Source organism: Equus caballus, chromosome 18 (assembly GCF_041296265.1).
Source record: "Equus caballus isolate H_3958 breed thoroughbred chromosome 18, TB-T2T, whole genome shotgun sequence".
NCBI lineage: Eukaryota > Metazoa > Chordata > Mammalia > Perissodactyla > Equidae > Equus > Equus caballus.
Window position 1 is genome coordinate 39,536,705 of NC_091701.1, and position 18,294 is coordinate 39,554,998.

The 18,294-nt window shown below is 41.9% G+C and overlaps 1 protein-coding gene and 1 long non-coding RNA gene across 10 annotated transcripts in view; one reads left to right on the forward strand and one right to left on the reverse strand.

Annotated features, from left to right (window-relative positions):
• Positions 1 to 7,366, reverse strand: part of ACVR1 (activin A receptor type 1) — a 122,657-nt gene extending 115,291 nt beyond the window's left edge. For 4 of the 8 annotated variants that reach the window (XM_070240978.1, XM_023622944.2, XM_070240980.1 and 1 more), the window contains exon 1: positions 6,926 to 7,065. The gene's annotated coding sequence lies outside the window, so the exon portion shown is untranslated. Of the gene's footprint in view, positions 1 to 6,925 lie in introns of all 8 variants that reach the window. The other 4 variants (XM_023622945.2, XM_005601501.4, XM_023622947.2 and 1 more) reach the window with 4 other exon arrangements.
• Positions 7,367 to 7,648: 282 nt separating this feature from the next.
• Positions 7,649 to 18,294, forward strand: part of LOC138918651 (uncharacterized) — a 40,295-nt gene continuing 29,649 nt past the window's right edge. Inside the window, exon 1 of one of the 2 annotated variants that reach the window (XR_011428231.1) lies at positions 7,649 to 7,879. This is a non-coding gene — a long non-coding RNA (uncharacterized lncRNA). The remainder of the gene's footprint in view (positions 7,880 to 18,294) is intronic. The other variant, XR_011428230.1, reaches the window with a different exon arrangement.

Consider the following 18,294-nt stretch of genomic DNA (forward strand, 5'->3'; position numbering starts at 1 on the left):
ACAAGCAAAGACCCCCTGCACAGAGAAAAGACAGTGGAGTGGGGGGATGGTGGGGGAGCAGAGGGCTGTGGACCATCTGTAGAATGACCGAGACTCATACAAAAAGAAAAACAAAATTCTCATCCAGATTAGCAACTGTTCAATAAACAACGTAAGGCTGATTTCCATAATACCTTGAACAGTTTTTTTCAAACTGCTAGTAAGAATCCATTAGCAAGTTGTGAAATCAATTTAGTAGATAGAGACCAGAATTTCTTTTTAGTAAAAATTGAAAAGAAATTAGGAAGCACTGCAATATTGTTTTATAAAATTTGTAGTTATACTTTTAATATGCATTTGTGTATGTGTGTTTACTCAGTCATGATGTAAAATGAATTGCTGAGAATCAAAAATGTTTTTAAAACAATGAAATAGAACATTAATGTTTATATAATCTCTGGGGACTGAGATTTTCCATTTTTTACTAGGCCATACTCATAAAGTAAGAGAATATTTGTTCTCTCTACCTGTTGTGCACAACAGTTCCGTTCTTCAAGTTCAAAACAGAATGTAAAAAATATCATTTGGCTGGGGCCAGCCCTGTGGCAGAGTTGTTAAAATTCCACACACAACAGCTGGAATTCACAGGTTCAGATCCTGGGTGTAGACCTACTCCACTCATCAGCCATGCTTGTGGCGGCATCCCACATACAAAGTAGAGGAAAACTGGCACAGATGTTAGCTCAGGGCTAATCTTCCTCAAGTAAAACCAAAAAAGAGGAGGATTGGGAACAGATGTTAGCTAAGGGTGAATCTTCCTCATAAAAAAACAAAAACCATTTGGCACACTTGTTCCTTACCATTTACCTTATTCCCAAAAAGGAAGGAAAGGATCACTCTAGATAACCACCTACACTTTTTCTTCCTACTGGTTGTTCCTATGTATATTTCTATCTTGTTTAAGTCCCTGAATCAAGTTACAAGGCCATAAGCTCCGGCTCTCTTGGCGGTATTTGCTTATAAGCATTAACCTACCACTTAAGGAAAATGATCAAGCACATTCTATTTTCACCTGGCGTGTAACACCACTCATCAACAGCTATAATAGTGGAAGATTCAGAACTTGGTTTAAAATATCTCCTCAATCCATCCCCACTACACTAGAAATGCTTCTCCTCAAGTTCTTTTACTGCATAATTTTCTCAGGACCCCCTCTCCAACCTCCACGTATCACCCATATCTAACATCCAGCTTTGTCCAAGACAATCCCTACCTTCCTTCATCCTCTCTGTACATTTCTCATCAAACTCAAGGTTATTTTTTAGAAGTTCAATTAATAATTCTTCCAGAATTGGCTAAAAAAAGAAAAAGAAACAAGATGGCACCCACACTGCATGGTGGCTAGCAATGACCTCTCCTGGCTTTCATAGACAAGCAAGACACCCTGCCATCAAGTACGCAAGTGGAAAAGGTCTAGGTGGCGTGCCCACTCCCATCAGCCTGTAAAACCTATCAAAAGAGGGGCTTACTTTGGATTCCACCCATTCTCCAAGGAGGTCATCCACATTCCACCATCTCACATGAGCACTGTTTTCACAGTCAATTGTCTGAGAACATATGAGACAGGAGAAAGTCAGGGTAAAGGAGTCAATTCACCAAGTGTTTGAGTCCCAGCCATACACACAGTACCGCAGGATTCCTTGCTCTGTGGGACACAAAATATTAGTTGAGATATTCTTCCCCAAAAAGGAGGTGTCACCCTTAAATCCAAAAACAATCAAAAAAGGAAGCATATAATGTGAAGAACACCACAGATGCCTGTTGAATTCACTAAGTTACATATCAAGCATGAAAAAAGGGGTATCAAAAACAGCTCCTTCTACCTAGAGTGCCTTTCATCCCTGCTTCCCAAACTCATCCTTAAGAACGGACTATGGCGTCTGGTGTCACCTTCTCTGATTCTGCCTCCCTGTTTGCCTGGAGTAGCGGGTTTGTTTGCTCCCCTAATGTGCAATCAACCATTCATTCTCTAGCAATTAAAAAACGATTTATTGACTGTGTGGTCTGGGCCAAGCACTGTGTTAGGTGCAAAAGATATACAAAAGATGAATAAGACACAGTCCTTGCCCTCAAGGAGCCCAGTGAGAGAATTTGAAAGGTTTTAAATGGGTGAAGGGAGATGAATTGTGTCAAACAAATAAATGGAGGAATGAATAACTTGGAGTCCTTGCTCTCAGAGAGATCAATCAAGTCACAGAATGAATAGTGAACACGATAAAATGCTAGGAGAATGTCAAAAAGCAAAATCTGGGAAGGATTCTTGCTTGCAATGAGCTTACTCTGAGCCCTGAAGGATTTGGCTCGCCCCAAAAGTGGGGGAAGGGCAATGCAAAGGAACAGACCCACCAAGACTTGGCCATGTGATGAGAGAGCTGAATTCTGGGAGAACCATCAGGATGCCTATGCTAAACGAGACCCCTGAGCTCGCCCCACCCTCCAAAAAGCAACCTTCCTCTACTGCAGGAACATCCATGAAACGTGGAAAGACTAAAAGTTAAAGTCACTTTCCCAGTCACAGAAATAAAGGCCAAATACCCAGAGCAAACAATGAAGCAACTCTAATGGGCAAAGTGGAATGTTGGTCACAGACTGAAACCCAAAAATCAAACAACGGAGTGGTGGCGGCTCTGGAAAACAAAGCTCTCAGGGATCACAGAAGAGTCTTCAGGCACACAAACAAGCTCAGATTTCCAAAAATTCATAGAAGAGCACAGGAATATTATTCAACTGTGCAGTCGGTTTGAATACTGGGGCAAGAGGAATATTTGTTGTAACTTCAAAGAGGAAGCTACTGGGTCTCTTATTAGTTAATTTTGAGAGTGTAAGTTCAAGCAAAACTACCCCCGTCTGAACCAAAGGCCATGATGTGCCAGCCACACCAACTTGATGAAGCTCTTTCAAAAGGAGTCTTTAATTTAAACATCCTTTCCAACAGACAAATCCTGGTTTGGAACTTCTGATTTTTAAACTAGCGTGGCAAGCAAGACCACTCTACAGCCAACTGCTAAAAAAGAAGAGGTAAACCTTCCACTTGGTTCTTCTGAGAGCTGGAATTGGCCACAGAAAGAAACACAAAGTTTTCACTCCAAGAGATCAAAGAAGGCATTTTGTACCAGGAAACCCAATTCAAATCCTCATTTCCAGGAATAAAGCCACAGTGCCCAATACTTGCTTGGGAAAATAAAACAAGAAACGATGTGGACTCCAATTAAAATCTCTATGGCTTTATTTGCCAGCCTTGCTGGTTTAACACTGTTAACATTTTACTCAGGCATTGCTTTTACTTAAATACTGACTTCCCTGTCTGAACAGTCACACTTACCACTGGGTAAAAACGAAAGCTTCTTAACACTTCATGACAGCATTCTTTGCCTCATCCTGAGCACTAGATGCATAAGACGAGGTGATGCTGAGAAGTGCCAGCTTCAGCCCAGCCTGTGTCTCCCATATCCAGTGAGGAGAAACCGCGCTGCAGCCCATGCAATATTGGAAATGGGAGTGGAAGCAGGAGAAAATAAAGGAGGGGACATACCTCAATCTTATTCAGGTATGATGACAATCAGCTTGCTTCAAAATTATCACCTGGGGTCTTGTCACTCAAGACCAATAGTTCTTGTGTGCCTACTTCACACAGGCACCAAGCGAAGTCTATCGTCAGAACAGCGCAATGAAATATTCCCCAAGTAATCATTATGCTAATAGTTACGTGTTTAATTTTCTTTATCTTTTTACAAAAAAGTATGTATCGTGAATGTAGGTTATAAAGTATAAAAATAAAATCAGCACCCATGAACCCATCACTCAATCCAAAAACCAGAATATCACCAATACTGTATCATCTACCTACCTCCTCCCCCCTTATCCCCAGGTCCCTGGAACAAACACACAGACACCTCCCCCACCCACCTCCCACCCCCGCCCCATAGTCATTATCCTGAATTGGGGTTTCAATGTAAGTATGAATACATCTTAATGATTACCTCCTATTCCTAACAACTGACTTGGCTTTCCCAAATTTAACAGTGATAGATTGTTTCCTCGTCAGTGATGATGTCTTTAAGTTTTTGTTTTTTAAAGGTGAATTGTTGCCTTAAAGAAAAATACTGATTAACTAATAGACTAAGCAAGAGTTAGCGACGGTAAACTCTTGAAGACAGCATATGAATGAATGAAACTTGGCAAACACTGGTGAAAGCGGCTAAGAACAAGGGTCCTGGAGTCCCACAAACTCCTGGTTCAAATCCCCACTCCACCACGGACTAGCTCTACAACTTTAGGCAACTCACTCAATTTTGCCAAGCTTCAATTTCTTATCGTAAAACAGTGAAGTAATAAGAACCATGCAGTTATTGTGAAAATGCCATGAAAAAGTGTGTGTAAAGAGCTGAGCACAGAGCCTGGTACATATCCAGTCCCCCGCTCCCCACATCATCATATGTCATTAAATTCACTCAAAACATATCAAAGGGTTTTGCCGCCATCGATAGTTTACTTCTCCCTAATTTCTAACAAGTTGTGCATTAGACCTCTTCACTTAAAAATAAATCAAGATGCAGGGATCCAACAGCAGAAAAAGCAGAGGACAATTCTCAGTCCCAGCTCGCCTCTGCCTAAAGTACCATATATATGCATTGATTCCATCTTCACCTCATGACCTTGAATAGCAGGATCATTTTTCAAATCCATTTCTGTCCTGTCCCTCCCTCCCCCAGAAGGCTGGACTATTCAATCCAGCCTTTCCTAGAAGCCTACCACGACCATCACAGGACTAGTTCAGTACAATCTAGAGTAAGACAGACACACGGTCTCTATTTACTGATTCAATCATGGTTATGTGTTCCATGGACAGATGCACAAAATTTGGTAAACCACTACATTGAAAAAAAAATCGCTACAATGCTATCAATGGAGTTAAGTTCCTCACTTTCGAAATTACTTACTTACGTTCCTGAATATGGGATACTACTCCATCTTTAGTACGCATCCTTAACGTTCTGTTAAAATACTGAGACATAACAAGAAACTTACTCGGACTCAAATGATCACTCTCTTCCAAGGTAAAAAAAAGTTGTAAAACTACTACCTAAATCAAGTTTTATTTAAAACCACTCTCTCCCTTTCAAGTAAAACTCACCCATATTGCTGGAAAAGGAGAGCACGAACCCAATCTATACCCATCTCAGCCTTTGAATTTTGCCATCTATCCAGAATTTACTGCAACATCATTCACCCCCTTTGAGGACTTGCATGAGGGGTGACCGTAGAAATGCTATTCCAACACACAATTCCATCAATTTAAGGCCTATACATTTCAGCTTCAAAAGACTTCCGTTTCTTTAATTTCAGGACAGAACACAGAAACAACTGGATCACAAAAAAAGTGAATTGGTCTTAGAAGCCGGGTGATCCAACTCCTGTCCAGGCAGAAGATAACCTCCTGACCCCTGTTCCTATCACTGAAATGAGTATTTCATACTCAAGCGTACTGTAAAGCTGGAGGGCAAGGCCAGTGTCTGAGGTCAGCACAAGTCTAGCGTCTGCGGGCTGCCCAAGTCTGGGCCCCTAGCCAACCACCCACCTCCACAGACAAGTGCCAGGACATACTATAGTGTTTCCATTTAAGGCCCGCCACTTGGATCAGCCCATCTCTGAAATTTCTTACCATCACCTTTCCAGGAAGAATTTTTTTGCGGGAAAAGGGAGGTGGTGTCTATTTTTTGCCACCGCCTTCCCTTGGGTTGTCAGAGCAGTCTGCATCTCTGGGACAGGATTCTTGAAAACCACTGGGTTATGTCTATGTCTCAGTTTGAGAGCCTCTTTTCAAAAATATACAAAATATATATGAGGCAAGTCCTTTTTCTCGTAGTCGAACTCCCATCATACACACCTCAAAAAAAAAAAAAGAAACCCCAACAAAATTAAGACATCCATTGTACTACTCTGCTCCAACAGCCAAATTAATCACAACTTTTTCTCCATGACTTTTCTTCTACTAAGTGGAATGTTTTATTCCCTAAGTAGCTTCCTCTGCGGCTTCTCTCCCATGCAAGGAACGTTCAAAACTCCAGGGAAAAGGGGGGAGGGAGCAGTGGGAGACTTATCTGGCACAAACTGGACAGAGCAGAGCCAGTCTAGAACCCGAAGGAAGTTAGTGAATCCAGCGGCCCCAGAGGCCCACATCTCTCCCCAGCGCGCCCAAGGTTCCAGCCTCAATGTTTTGGTTACAGTGTTGAAGGAAGGGTTTTAAACTTGGCAAAGCACCGTGCAACATCTGTAACCACATTTGCCTTCTGGGGATCGGAAGATGAATCCCACATTCCTGGCTTTGAAGCTTTTTAAAACTGCAGCTAGGAAGAACGGAGGGAGGGAGGGAGTTGAGCAGAGTTTATTGGCTGTCTCTCCAGCAGAAAATTCCTCTTGGAAGAGACGGATATTTTGAGGGTGGGGGTGACTCGCCCATCCCTTTACTCTCCACCAAGCTCAGCTAGGAAGGTGAGCCCCGTGGCCGGGCGGCCAGATCGATTTACAAGTCGGAGGCGCACACCCTGAAGGAGTTCACTACATACATACATACATACATACATATACATACACACACACACACAAATACACACACACACTGCAAACCAGAAGACCCCTCCCGCCCCCATGCTTCTGCCCGCTCCCATATCCCACCAGCAGTTCAGGCCCAAAGCAAGACAGTTTTGTTCCGCGGCTGCTTCCCCCACCGAGAGCACATCAAGCTTCGGGGAGAAAGGAATGAAAGCGAGGGGGAGGCACCGCAGACGCCCACCCTCCCACCCCCAATGCCTGCCTCTCTCCCGCTAGGCTCCCTCCTCCCTCGGTACCCCGGCTCCGGCAGGCGCAGCCGGCGACCTGCCCTCACCTCTGGTCCCGCCGCGGCCGGGGGCTGAGCCGGGGGAGGCGGAGTGCGGGCCAGCCGGGCGCTGCAGGTCGGCGCGGCGCGGGGCGGGCGGCCGGCGGGCGCGGGGCGGGGCGGGGCGGTGCAGCCGGCGAGGGAGCCCGGAACTCCGCGGGGCCGAGGGCCGGCGGCCGGCCCCGAGCGGCAGCGGCGGCGGCGGCTGCAGCCAAGCGGCGCGTGGGGCCAGGGGCTTTCCAGCCCTGGGGCCGGCGCGGCTGGCCGGGGAGCAGCCTGGCAGCGGCAGCGGCGGCAGCGGCAGCCACCCCGGGGAAAGAGCCGGGGGAGGGCGGGGAGGCGGGGTGAAGAGGAGGAGGAGGAGAAGGAAGGGGAGGAGGGCGGGCGGAATAAACTTCCCGAGGCGCTACGGCACGGGCTGCGAGGACAGCCGCGGGCGGGGCGGGCGCGCCGGGTGCGGGCTTGCCCGGGGGCGGCGGGGGAGACGGTCACAGAGAGTCGCAAAGTTCCCCCAGCGCCGAGGGGGAGGCTGCGGTGGCGGCGGCGGCGGCGGCGGCTGCAAAGAGCAGGAGCCGGAGCGGGAGGAGCGGGAGGAGGAGGAGAAGGAAGTGGCTGCGGAGCGCTCGGCCAATGAGTGTCTGGAGCTGTGATTAACCAGGCAGCAACACATCATTTCCTCCCGGCGCGGATCCAGGGAGCCGGGAGGGAGAGGGAAGGCGGCGGGGCGGGGCCGGCCCCGCGCCCCCTGCAGGCTCCCGGCCGGGGGCGAGCCCGCCGAGCCCCGCCGAGCCTGACCCGGCCGCCCCCGGCGCGCCCCGCTCTGTCTGGCTGGCCCGGCGGAGGCCGCGAGGGCGCCGCCCGCAGGGCTCCTCGGCGGCGGGGAGGCGGCGGGGCAGGCCCGAGCCGGGCTCCCGCGGCCGGGGTGGGAGGAGGAGAGGCCGCGCGGCGCGGGTGAGTGCCCAGGTAGGCGCGGGCGGGGCCGTCTGGACAGCTCCCGGGGCACGCGGGGCGGGCGGGCGGGCCGCCTCCCGGGCCCGGGCCTGCGGGCGGCGCGCGGCTGCAGTCCTGCTTGTCCGACTTAGGCTGGCTTCTCCCAGAGCAGCCTCAGCAGTCTCATCCAGGCCCTTTCTGACCTGCCTTCAAATCCCCTTCCACTTTGCTCATTTCCTCGCAAGCTCTGGGGTTCTGTAAGAGCTTGCCACCTTCGCAGTCGGCCTCCTTAGTAATAAAAATATGCGGGGGGGGGGGGGGGGGGGGGGTCTTCTGCAATAATCTAGCCCTGTCCTAGGCGCCGTGGGCGCTCACAGTGGCAAGGAAGGAACATAACCCGCCTCAGAGAGGCTAACAACCTCGGTCCTTAGATACACAAAAACACTGCAGAGTGCTAATATTATCCAGAGCATCAAAAAGGCATGCGAGGATCACATTTTGCATGGTGTCTGCTAAGTGTAAGGAAAGCACCAAGCCATTTTCTCTGCCCTCTGGAAGCTTAGAATGTACAGTCCTATCACCAAGCAAACTAAAAGCATGAAACCAATAAATGGGAATACCGTAAAGTATTTTTATCTCTACAGGTTCATTCATGTAGCAGGCATTTATTGGGTGACTGTCTGCAGTACTGCAAAAGGTTGCACAGGAAATGGAAGATCTGGTCCCTGCAGGTCAGGAGTTTCCCATCTAATTAGGAACACAAGGCATATATATATATATATATATATATATATATATATATGTATATATATATATATGTATGTGTAGATATATGAAACAGCTAGAAAATAATCCAGGTATTATATAAGGAAGAAATGGAGAAGGCTAGGGACACTTTTTCATAAAGGGAAGGGCTTTGGACCTATATGATTGATTGGTGGGAATCGGGGGAGGAAATTCCAGGTCAATCAAGTAAGAGTGCCTAGACGTATCCTTGCTCTGTAGAACAATGTAACAGGGACCTCAGTGTCACTTGGCTGAAGTGTCAGCCCTGCCACTTACAAACTGGATGACCTTGCCGTGTTTTTAATCTCTCTAAGAAGGGAATATAGCCTGTCTCATGAGGTTTGTTGTGCGGTTCAAATGAGATTATACAGATGTGGAAGCTTCTCGAGCTGCTGCGTAAGGGTCCCTCTATCAGGTACATTTACTGAGTCCTCACTTTCCTGGCCTCTTGGTAACCTTTATAGTCTCCTCTAGGTTGTAAGCTCCATGAGGGCAGGGACCAGGTTTGGTTGTGTTGACCGTGTATTATCATGCTTAGCAGGGTGGCACATGTGGGTGCTCAATAAAGGTTTGCTGAATAAGTGAACAAATGAACTGATGAATCCTGTTATGCTCTTCACTGTTCCTTTTATCCTTTCCTTCAGTAGTGGTCTTATTGTGTGGTTGGCTCACTGCAAAATCCTCTAACTCAACCTTCCTGTGACTAACTTGTGTTCCAGGAGACTAGCTGGGAGGATTCGGGGTAGTTCTTGTGGCCTTGTAACATAGATAAATTGATTGATTGATTGTTGCCTTGTAAGATAGATAAATTGATTGAGTGTGTGTGTGTGTGTGTGTGTGTGTGTGGAGCAGGAGGATACACAAGGCTACAGCCCTCCACACAAGCCCTATGCACACAGGGATGCAGCCCAGATACAGTTCTTTGGGTTGGACATCTTAATCCGTGGTTTCTCAACCTTGGTACTATTGACATCTTTGGCTGGATAATTGTTGTGAGGTGCTGTCCTGTGCATTGTAAGATGTTTTGCAGCATCCTTGACCTCTATCCATTAGATGCAAATAGGATGCTTTTGCTCCGCAGTCGTGACAACCAAAAATGTCTCCAGACATTGCCAAATGTCTCCTGGTGGGCAAAATCACCCCCTATGGAGAACCACTGCCTTACCCCAAGGTCTAATCTATTGATTTAACTCTGGTGGAAAAATCACACCAGTAAAGTCACTTGGAGGAAATAGCATGTTCTGTTATTCTAAGATTCTCAGATCTCCTCCATCGTATGTTTCAAGGAGCACGACTCTTGTTAATTAATTGCCTGCTGCATTGTGAATTGGCATCTCTTCTGTTTTCTGCATATCCTCCTCCTTTACGCCCAGATCAACATGTTCATTTCTAAAAGTCAACAGCTTTCAAAAACTATTAGGAAACAAGGTCTTGAGCAACCTAAGACTCCTGTACAATATTTTCCTATAAAATTTGGGGAATTTATTCCATAAAATTTTGAGAAAGCTTCTGTTATAGTTAAGCTCTTAGACTTACAAACAATAACCACAGCCTCTCCCCACTCTGATTGTAAGTGATACAGAATATAAATTTTAATTTTTAGAAATTATTTCATTTAAAATATTTAAGTAACTACATTGAGTGACTTCCTTTCATCTTGAAACCATTTCTTTTTGGTTCCAGAGAGAGTTTTCCTTTCACAGTGGTGTAAGAGAACATGGATTATTAAAACCTATAAAGCAAAAATCAGGTTAGTTATACATATCAACTTCTAGAAGCAAATTCTTTAGAAGAATATTGGTGGGATGTTTGAGAACTGATGCTGTTGATGAAAATCCTGATGGATTGATGTGCTGCAGTTCAATTTCTAAAGGTTTCTTGAAGAAAAATAAAGATTAATGGTTGAAGAAATGAGTAAATTATGTCTGTTCACTTGGTAAGGGCACGTAGAACCAACATTGTACCACGTTGACGAGAGGAGCAAACTATTCTGTTCAACAAGACATTATCATCTGTCTTATTAAGATAAAGTTATTTGAAGCTTTGGTTTTATAGTTTTGTTCCTATCTAGTTTTGGTTTTATAGTTGTGTGATGGTTATAGGCGTATGAAGATTAGTTTACATCTGGTTCGTTACACCAGTTACATTAGTTTACATCTAGATTAGTTAAATGTGATTGTTCACATTTGAGTTGAGCCTTGAAGACTGAGTAGATAGACAAACTGCCTGGAAAAAGGGCAAAGCTGGAGGGTTGGGTGTGGTTTATGGTCAAGTGGTTCGCCCATTTCTGTTTTGTTAGACTGGAACTAGGACACATATTCTTAGGGGATCTCCAAGTTCTCTACGAAATCCATGAAATTTGTGCTTTTGCTTCAGTTACAGTATTTTTTAAGGAAATTAATATGATGCATATTCTGGATCATATGAATGTCTACCATGCAACCATGACCCCAATACCTTTTCTGTTAGTACCTGTAAGAATATGCAGTTTATTTAAATGATATTTTAATAAAGATAATTTAAAGCATCACTAAAAGTCCATGGGAATTTTTTTCCTTTTAAAGGTGTCTGTATATTTACTCAAGTGTGAAAATACCCAGTGGCATCATAACTTTTCTTGGAGAATGATGAATTAAAGGGCCTTGAGATCTGGAATTTAGTCCTAATCCTGAGGCCCATAACAAACCAATATTATGTTCCAAAGATCAAAGTAACTGGATCAGAATAGTAGGGGGTGGAAGAGAAAATCATAACTTGAAAGAATCACTAAAAATCCTATCAGGCCTGGCACCCTTTTCCCCAAAAGGTAAACATTTAACCAGTCGGGACAGACACTTGTTTATCTTCCAGTTAAACTTTCCCAGGTGTGTGAATGACTCAGTAATTGTTCATTTCATACAAGACTAAATTAAATATTATTAAATAGCCACCAGATTTTAGGAACTGTAGGCGCTACACAGTGAGTCTTCAAACTGCCTACAGTTACTTCCCACTTGGGAAAGTTAATCCAGTCACTCCTCACACAGCAGGTTACATGCAAACCAATACGCGGCTGTGGGCCAACCGTGTGACAAAAGAGGCATTACAAAACCTTTCAGAAAGGAAAGATTATTTATTAAACAATGTTGAGGCATTTAGAAAAAATCCTATTACTGCTTCTTATGACACCCTTCCTGAAAATATTCCCAGAGGGAATAAAAAATTAAATATTTTTTAAAATTATAAATTAAAGCAAATATAGGTAGATACTTATCTTTGGATGAGAAAAGGACTTTCTAAATAAAAGCTATGGAAAAATTAAAAAGATTGGCTGGCTTGACTACGTAAAATTTTTTCCTAAGATTTTTTTAGGGAACAATCAAATAAAAGAAGGGGGAAGCGGGCCAAATAGTGAAGCTACTTATGACATATACTCAAAGGGTTAAAATCTTTAATATATAAAAAAACTCTTACAGATTAACAAAATGCACCCTTTATCAGAAAGTTGGGCAGATGTCATGAATAGATAAAGAAAAATAAAATTATTACATATGAACATTAGGAAAAAGGTTTACTCTAAAAATTGAGGAAAAGGTAATGCAAACAAAACATAAAAAATTTCACACAATTTGTCAGCAATTGAACATATATATTCTCTATTGGTAAGACTGACTTTATAAAGGACACTCAGTGCTATGGAGAGTGTAAACTGGAAGACAATTTCTTAAAGATGATTAGATGATGTGTATCAAATGCCTTAAGAATATCCATACCCTTTGACACTATAATGTTTCAGAAATTTATGCTATGAAAATAATCAACAGTCACACAAAGATTTGTATAAAAGGATAATCATCTAATAATTTTGGAAATGCTAACAAGAAAGCGTTAAGTTGAAAAAAAAATAGAAGACAAAGGTAATATTCCAATTCCATAACCCTTATAAACACATGACTCCCTCACACTCACATACACAAAGATGAAAGAGTAGAAGAAAATAGTGCAGAATGTGCAGTAATTATCTTGGGGTTGGGGATATGGTTGACTTTTATTTTCTTCATTACACATGTCTGTATGTTCCAGCTTTTCTGTAACATGACTTTTATAAGCAGAAATAATAAACTATAAAAATAAAAACACATATTTTAAAGAGTCTGACAATCTTAGAACAAAACCTAACTGGAGAAGAATGTATATAGATTTATACTTGTGAAGTGGGAGGTAGGGTGTAGAGAATGGAATTCAGATTAGGCCTTTTTGTGCTCTGCTGGTGGGTCCATTTCTTTCAGAAGAAAATTTCCCAGAGGACTCAGAGCCTTATCTCGTCATTTGCCTGCATCTCAGTCTCTTGGTGATCCATTTCCTTGCAACCTTGAGGGCTAGATGCCCATCAGGTCTGTCCAAGGTCTTGCTCACATTCTGAAGCTGCTTGAGTTTCTAATTTACTTAACTACGGTTAATTTAGCCACATTGTGGAGATGAGGATTTTTAAAAGCTAGTTCCATGGATGAATGTCCTCAGGATGATCAAATTCATTTCTTCCTCAAATTAAACAAATATATTTCTAACATAATTGTGTGATTCTTGGTAGAATCCAGCATCACAGTGGCTTTTCATTTTTAGGGAGCATTCTTTTGCCTGATTAGTCCCTCTGAGCATTGGCATTGTGAAGACATTTCCATGGATAAGAAATCAAATTAACTTTCCAAGTCCTAGTGTAGCCTCACTCTACCAAAATCTAAAATCCAAAGGCTTCCTTTTTATTAACCTACTTTTGTTTAATGAAACTCCAGAGATCAGCTGCTAAGGTTAATTACATACAGCAGAGAACTAGTTGTGTGACCTCAGATTGTAGAGGCCAGCTTCTCTCCAGTGTAAAGTGAGGGGTGAGTTCCATTTCAGAGGTCTCTCAGTTTTGAAATTCCACAACTTGAGTTGGAATTCCTAAGAAGCGTATTATCTGAAGTTGCTGATGCTACATTTGACATTTTTAGGGAGGAAGAGCTTAAAGTTTTTAGGAACTGATAGAAGGCCAGTGTGACTGGAGTGAAAGGAACATGTGGCTAAGTGGCCATAGAGGAGGACTAAGGTGGCTTGGCGCAATCATGCAGGTCTCACAAGAATCGGGCAAGGGAAGTGATTAAAAGGGTTTAGGCAAGGGAATGAGTGGCAAGGTTGCATTACATCATTTGTCATTACACCCAAGACTTCTATATTTCTTCCTTAACAAGATTTTTTTCCTAATAATTATTTTATTGTTTAAAAAAAGACACAAAATTTGCAAATACTAAAGGATATATTGCATCGTGAAAAGTAAGTTCCAGAACCACCAGTTTCCCAGCCACCCACTTCCCTCTCCTTAAAGCCAGCTTCTGTGTATCTGTACAGAAATGTTGTAGACATATGAAACTATACGCGTATTCTCTTTTGCTTTAACACGGATAGTAGCATGACATACACACTCTTCTATCCATTGTTTTCTTCATTTATCAACATAACAGTGTATCTTGACGATTACCGGTCCCTATTGATTAATAGTCTTTGCTATCACAACAATGTTATAACACCAAGTTTTTGCTACTGTTATGGTCCCCTCACTAAGGAAAGCATAGATTCACAGAACTCTAAAATTGAAAAGGACTAAAATCTCCTTTAGTCCCAGCCCTGCCTTGTACAGGTGAAAGTTTGTCTCTGAAAAGTCATGTGATTCCTCAGGGGCTCACAGCTCCTTAAGACAAGGCTGGTGGGGCTGGCCCCAGGGCCAAGTGGTTATGTTCATGCGCTCCACTTCGGTGGCCCAGGGTTTCACAGGTTGGAATCCTGGGCACACATATGGCACCGCTCATCAGGCTATGCTGAGGCAGCATCCCACATGCCACAACTAGAAGACCCACAGCTAAAATATATACAACACCAGGGGGCTTTGGGGAGAAAAAGGAAAAATAAAATTCTTTTTAAAAAAACCATAAGGTTGGAACTGGAACTTTGTTGTCCTAATTATCCTTCCATCTGATTATACTTTCTGATTGTAAAGTTATACACGTTGTAATTAAAAATACTTTTTAAACGGTATGCATGGTATGATCTGATTTTTATTCTTTAAATAAGCATGTACGATGCATAGAAATGAGTTTGGAAGGCTATGCGCCAAGATGCTGACAGTGATAATTTTGGGATGGTGGCAATGCAGGTGATCTTTATACTTTTTTGTTTTTTATAGCAACTTTATTGAGATATAATTCACATACTATACAATTCACCCAAAGTGTACAATTCAATGGCTTTAGTATATTCACAGAGTTGTGCAACCATCACTACAATCAATTTTGAAATATTTTCATCACCCCCAAGAGAAATCCTGTACACATTAGCTCACTAAGTTTATGCTTTTTATTCTTGTGTTGTACTTCCTAAGAATTTTGCAGTAATTGTTACTTTTATGGTAAAAATAAATCTATTAGAAACAAAATTAAAATAATGCAATATTTACTGTAAAAATAAATATGCAGAGGAAATAGAGAAAAGTATTTCCAAGAAGGTAAAATCACTTAATTTTACTGTTTCTGACAGAAATAGATATAATATTTTGGATAATTTTCTTTTGGTCTTTTCTGTGCATATTCATATATTATGTATAAATACACATAGTTTTCTCTTACTCTTCTTAGTTATATTATCAGCATTTTCCCAAGTCATTAGATATTCTCTGAGAGTATGGGGGTTTTTTTACTGATTTAAACCTATGAATGTACCACACCTTTTGATAGCATCTCATTATTTCCTTAGGATATATTCCTAAAAGTGGGAATCAAGATCATATTTCCAATTGTAAGTCATTTCACTGTTTGCAGTGGCTTGTCCATCCCCCCACACCCATTACTGTCTTTGTCACCATACCCTCTATTATCCTTGCCAATTCGGAAATTTTAAAAATTTTATGTTTTAATTTGCATTTATTTGATTGCTAACAAAGTTACACCTTATTCCTAAATACATCAACTATTTGTATTTTTCTAATTTTTTTCAGTTAATGCCCCTTTACCTATTATTCCATTGGAATGTTAGGATTACTTTTATTGATAAGAGTATAAAAAGAGCTTTCTTTTTTTCTTTCCCGCCAAGCACTGACCAAGTAGAAATTCCAATCTATAAACAACTTTTAAAGATTAACTTGGTTTCCACTTACTATTTCCCACATCTTTGCTGTGGGACTGGCTGCCTTTCTTTAGGCGGACTCTTCCTTTCTATTGTACTGAAGAAATCACTGGGGATAAAGGAGGGGGCGGTCTGTGACGTTCCTTATAAGTATTTTGATAAACCAGTTGTTCGCCCATTTCATTCTAAAGCTCCCAAAATAATATTGTATTTTACTACCAATAAATAAAAGCTGCCTTAATAAACTGATTTTCCTAAGTAGACAGATAAGTTGTATTCAACTCAAGTCGTTCCTTCCTATAACACTGGGCCAGAGAACCAGGGTGTGTAAAACGCACCCAAGCCTCACTTCACTTCTCTCTTTCACAAACAGGAGTTTTTAAGCCAATGAACATGCTGAAGTTTAACTATGACTGAGTTCCTCCTAGTGCTCCACCACAGACTACAAAACGTTACCGAATCCTCCGGTTTCTAACACAGAGATCCAATTTGGAATGAAGGAAGTAAACGTCTCTCTCTCACAGCTAAAGATGTTGTACTGATCTCTAAGAGACATTCCCTAAGAGAATGGAGTTTCAAAATATGAAATGTGAAAACATTTGAATCTCTTCATACTGAAAGGACTTTGGAAGGGAAAAGAAATAGACAAACAGCAAGGAAAAAGCGTTGATGACAGTGATTATTCCTGGATAGAAAATGGCTACATAACCTATTGTGTGCAAAGAGAGAGGAAAAAGGGAATTTATTGATCTGGGTGACCACACAGCAAAGGCCATTCCACACAACCTCTCATAGAGCTGCGATGAGCTTTCGATCTGGAAAAGCTCACTCTATTGCTGCTAAAGGTCGGGCTTCCCTGTTGACAAATCAAGTGTAGGTTTGTGGACAAATCGAGTATTCAAAAGAAATTCTTCCACTGTGAATTGTCTGTTTCCCCTTGACTTTCAGTTGGTTATGAGTAGGAACTAGTAAAATTTAACAATCAGAACCCAGCCTTAATTAGATACTATTTGATTCTGAAAATCAAAACAAAGATTGCTTTACATTTTTATAGTCATCAGTATTCAGCCTTTGAAATAGAATGATGGAGTTTTCTGTTTTGAAGAGAAGTTAGAAGTAATTTAATACAGCCTCCACATTTTTTCCTTTTTTTTTTTGTGAAGATTTCATAGTGTTAGGGTTTCTATTTAATGAAAAATTTCAAACAGACAAAAAGAGAACAAATAGAATAATGAACCCCATATACCTGTCACCAAATTAAACAATGATCAAGATTAGGAGGATTTGATTCATCTATTCCCCATCCCCCCTTTCATACCTCCCTTTTTCTTGGAAATTATTTAAAAGTAAACTTCAGCCATCATGTCATTTCATTCCTACATCTGTCAGCAACCATCTCTAAAACATATGGACATTTTCTTACCCAACCATAATGTCATTATGACACTTAAAATTAATGATTCCTAACAAAGTTAATGATTACTTGGTACATCCAATCCCCTGTTCAGATTCTAATTGCCTAGATTTTCTCAGAAAAGTCTTAGCAAATCAGGATCCAGACAATGACTGCTTACGTCATTTGGCTGTTTCGGCTTTTATTGAGTCTCCTTTAGCTTGAGGTCAGTTAGTCCTCCACCCCTCCCCCAATCCCACCCATTTTTGTTATTGTTGGTGGTGGTGTGGTGGTGATCATGCCATTGATTTGTTGATGAAATCAGGTCAGTGGGCTCCCGTTTCCATTTTACTTTTTAACTGTTGAAGAAATAGAGGCTTAAAGAACTTGAGCGAATTCCCCCAAAAGACGTGGTTAATGAATACAGGGTAGAATTCAGGCCTCCTAATCCCATCCTATCATGCCCTTTCTCATGTATTATCAAGCCACTGTTTTATAATATCTATGATTTTAGCGTTCTGGTGGTTCAGAAATTATTAGGAATATTTTAAACTCTACTTCTTCCGTGTTTGTTCACATTTAAAATTCCTAGTATTTTCCAAAAACCAATCAGGATTTAGTTTGCCGCCTGCTTTTCCCCAGAGCCTGGCCCATTGAAGTTACTCTATTTATGTTACTTTCTGAAAATACACCAAAATTAATTGAAAAACTCAAGTTTCCCAAAAACAAAACAAAAAATCTCTCATAGTAGATCAATAAAAAGTACAAGTTTTTTCACTCAGAATTTGAAGCAAAACTAGTCAAACAAAAATGCACACACACATCTACAAAAAACTAAGATCAAGCATTAAAAACTTTGAAAAGCTCAAAAACAAATGGACTTACTGTAACCTATTTCAGTTTAGCAGGGCTTGTATTTTTCTATTGGTGATACAATTAGTACTTGGAATAAAGTGTGGTCATTTGTACTTTATGTGTTCTCAGCAAGCACAAAGGTGGAGAAGACACAGGGGAAATGAGGGCAGAAAACGCATCCTTCCTCATCTGTTTCTTAGTCTCCAGAGAAGAGAGAGGAAATAAAAACTTAACCCACTTCAATGGCTCCAACTTTGTCCTTTCTAACAAGTCAGCTAAC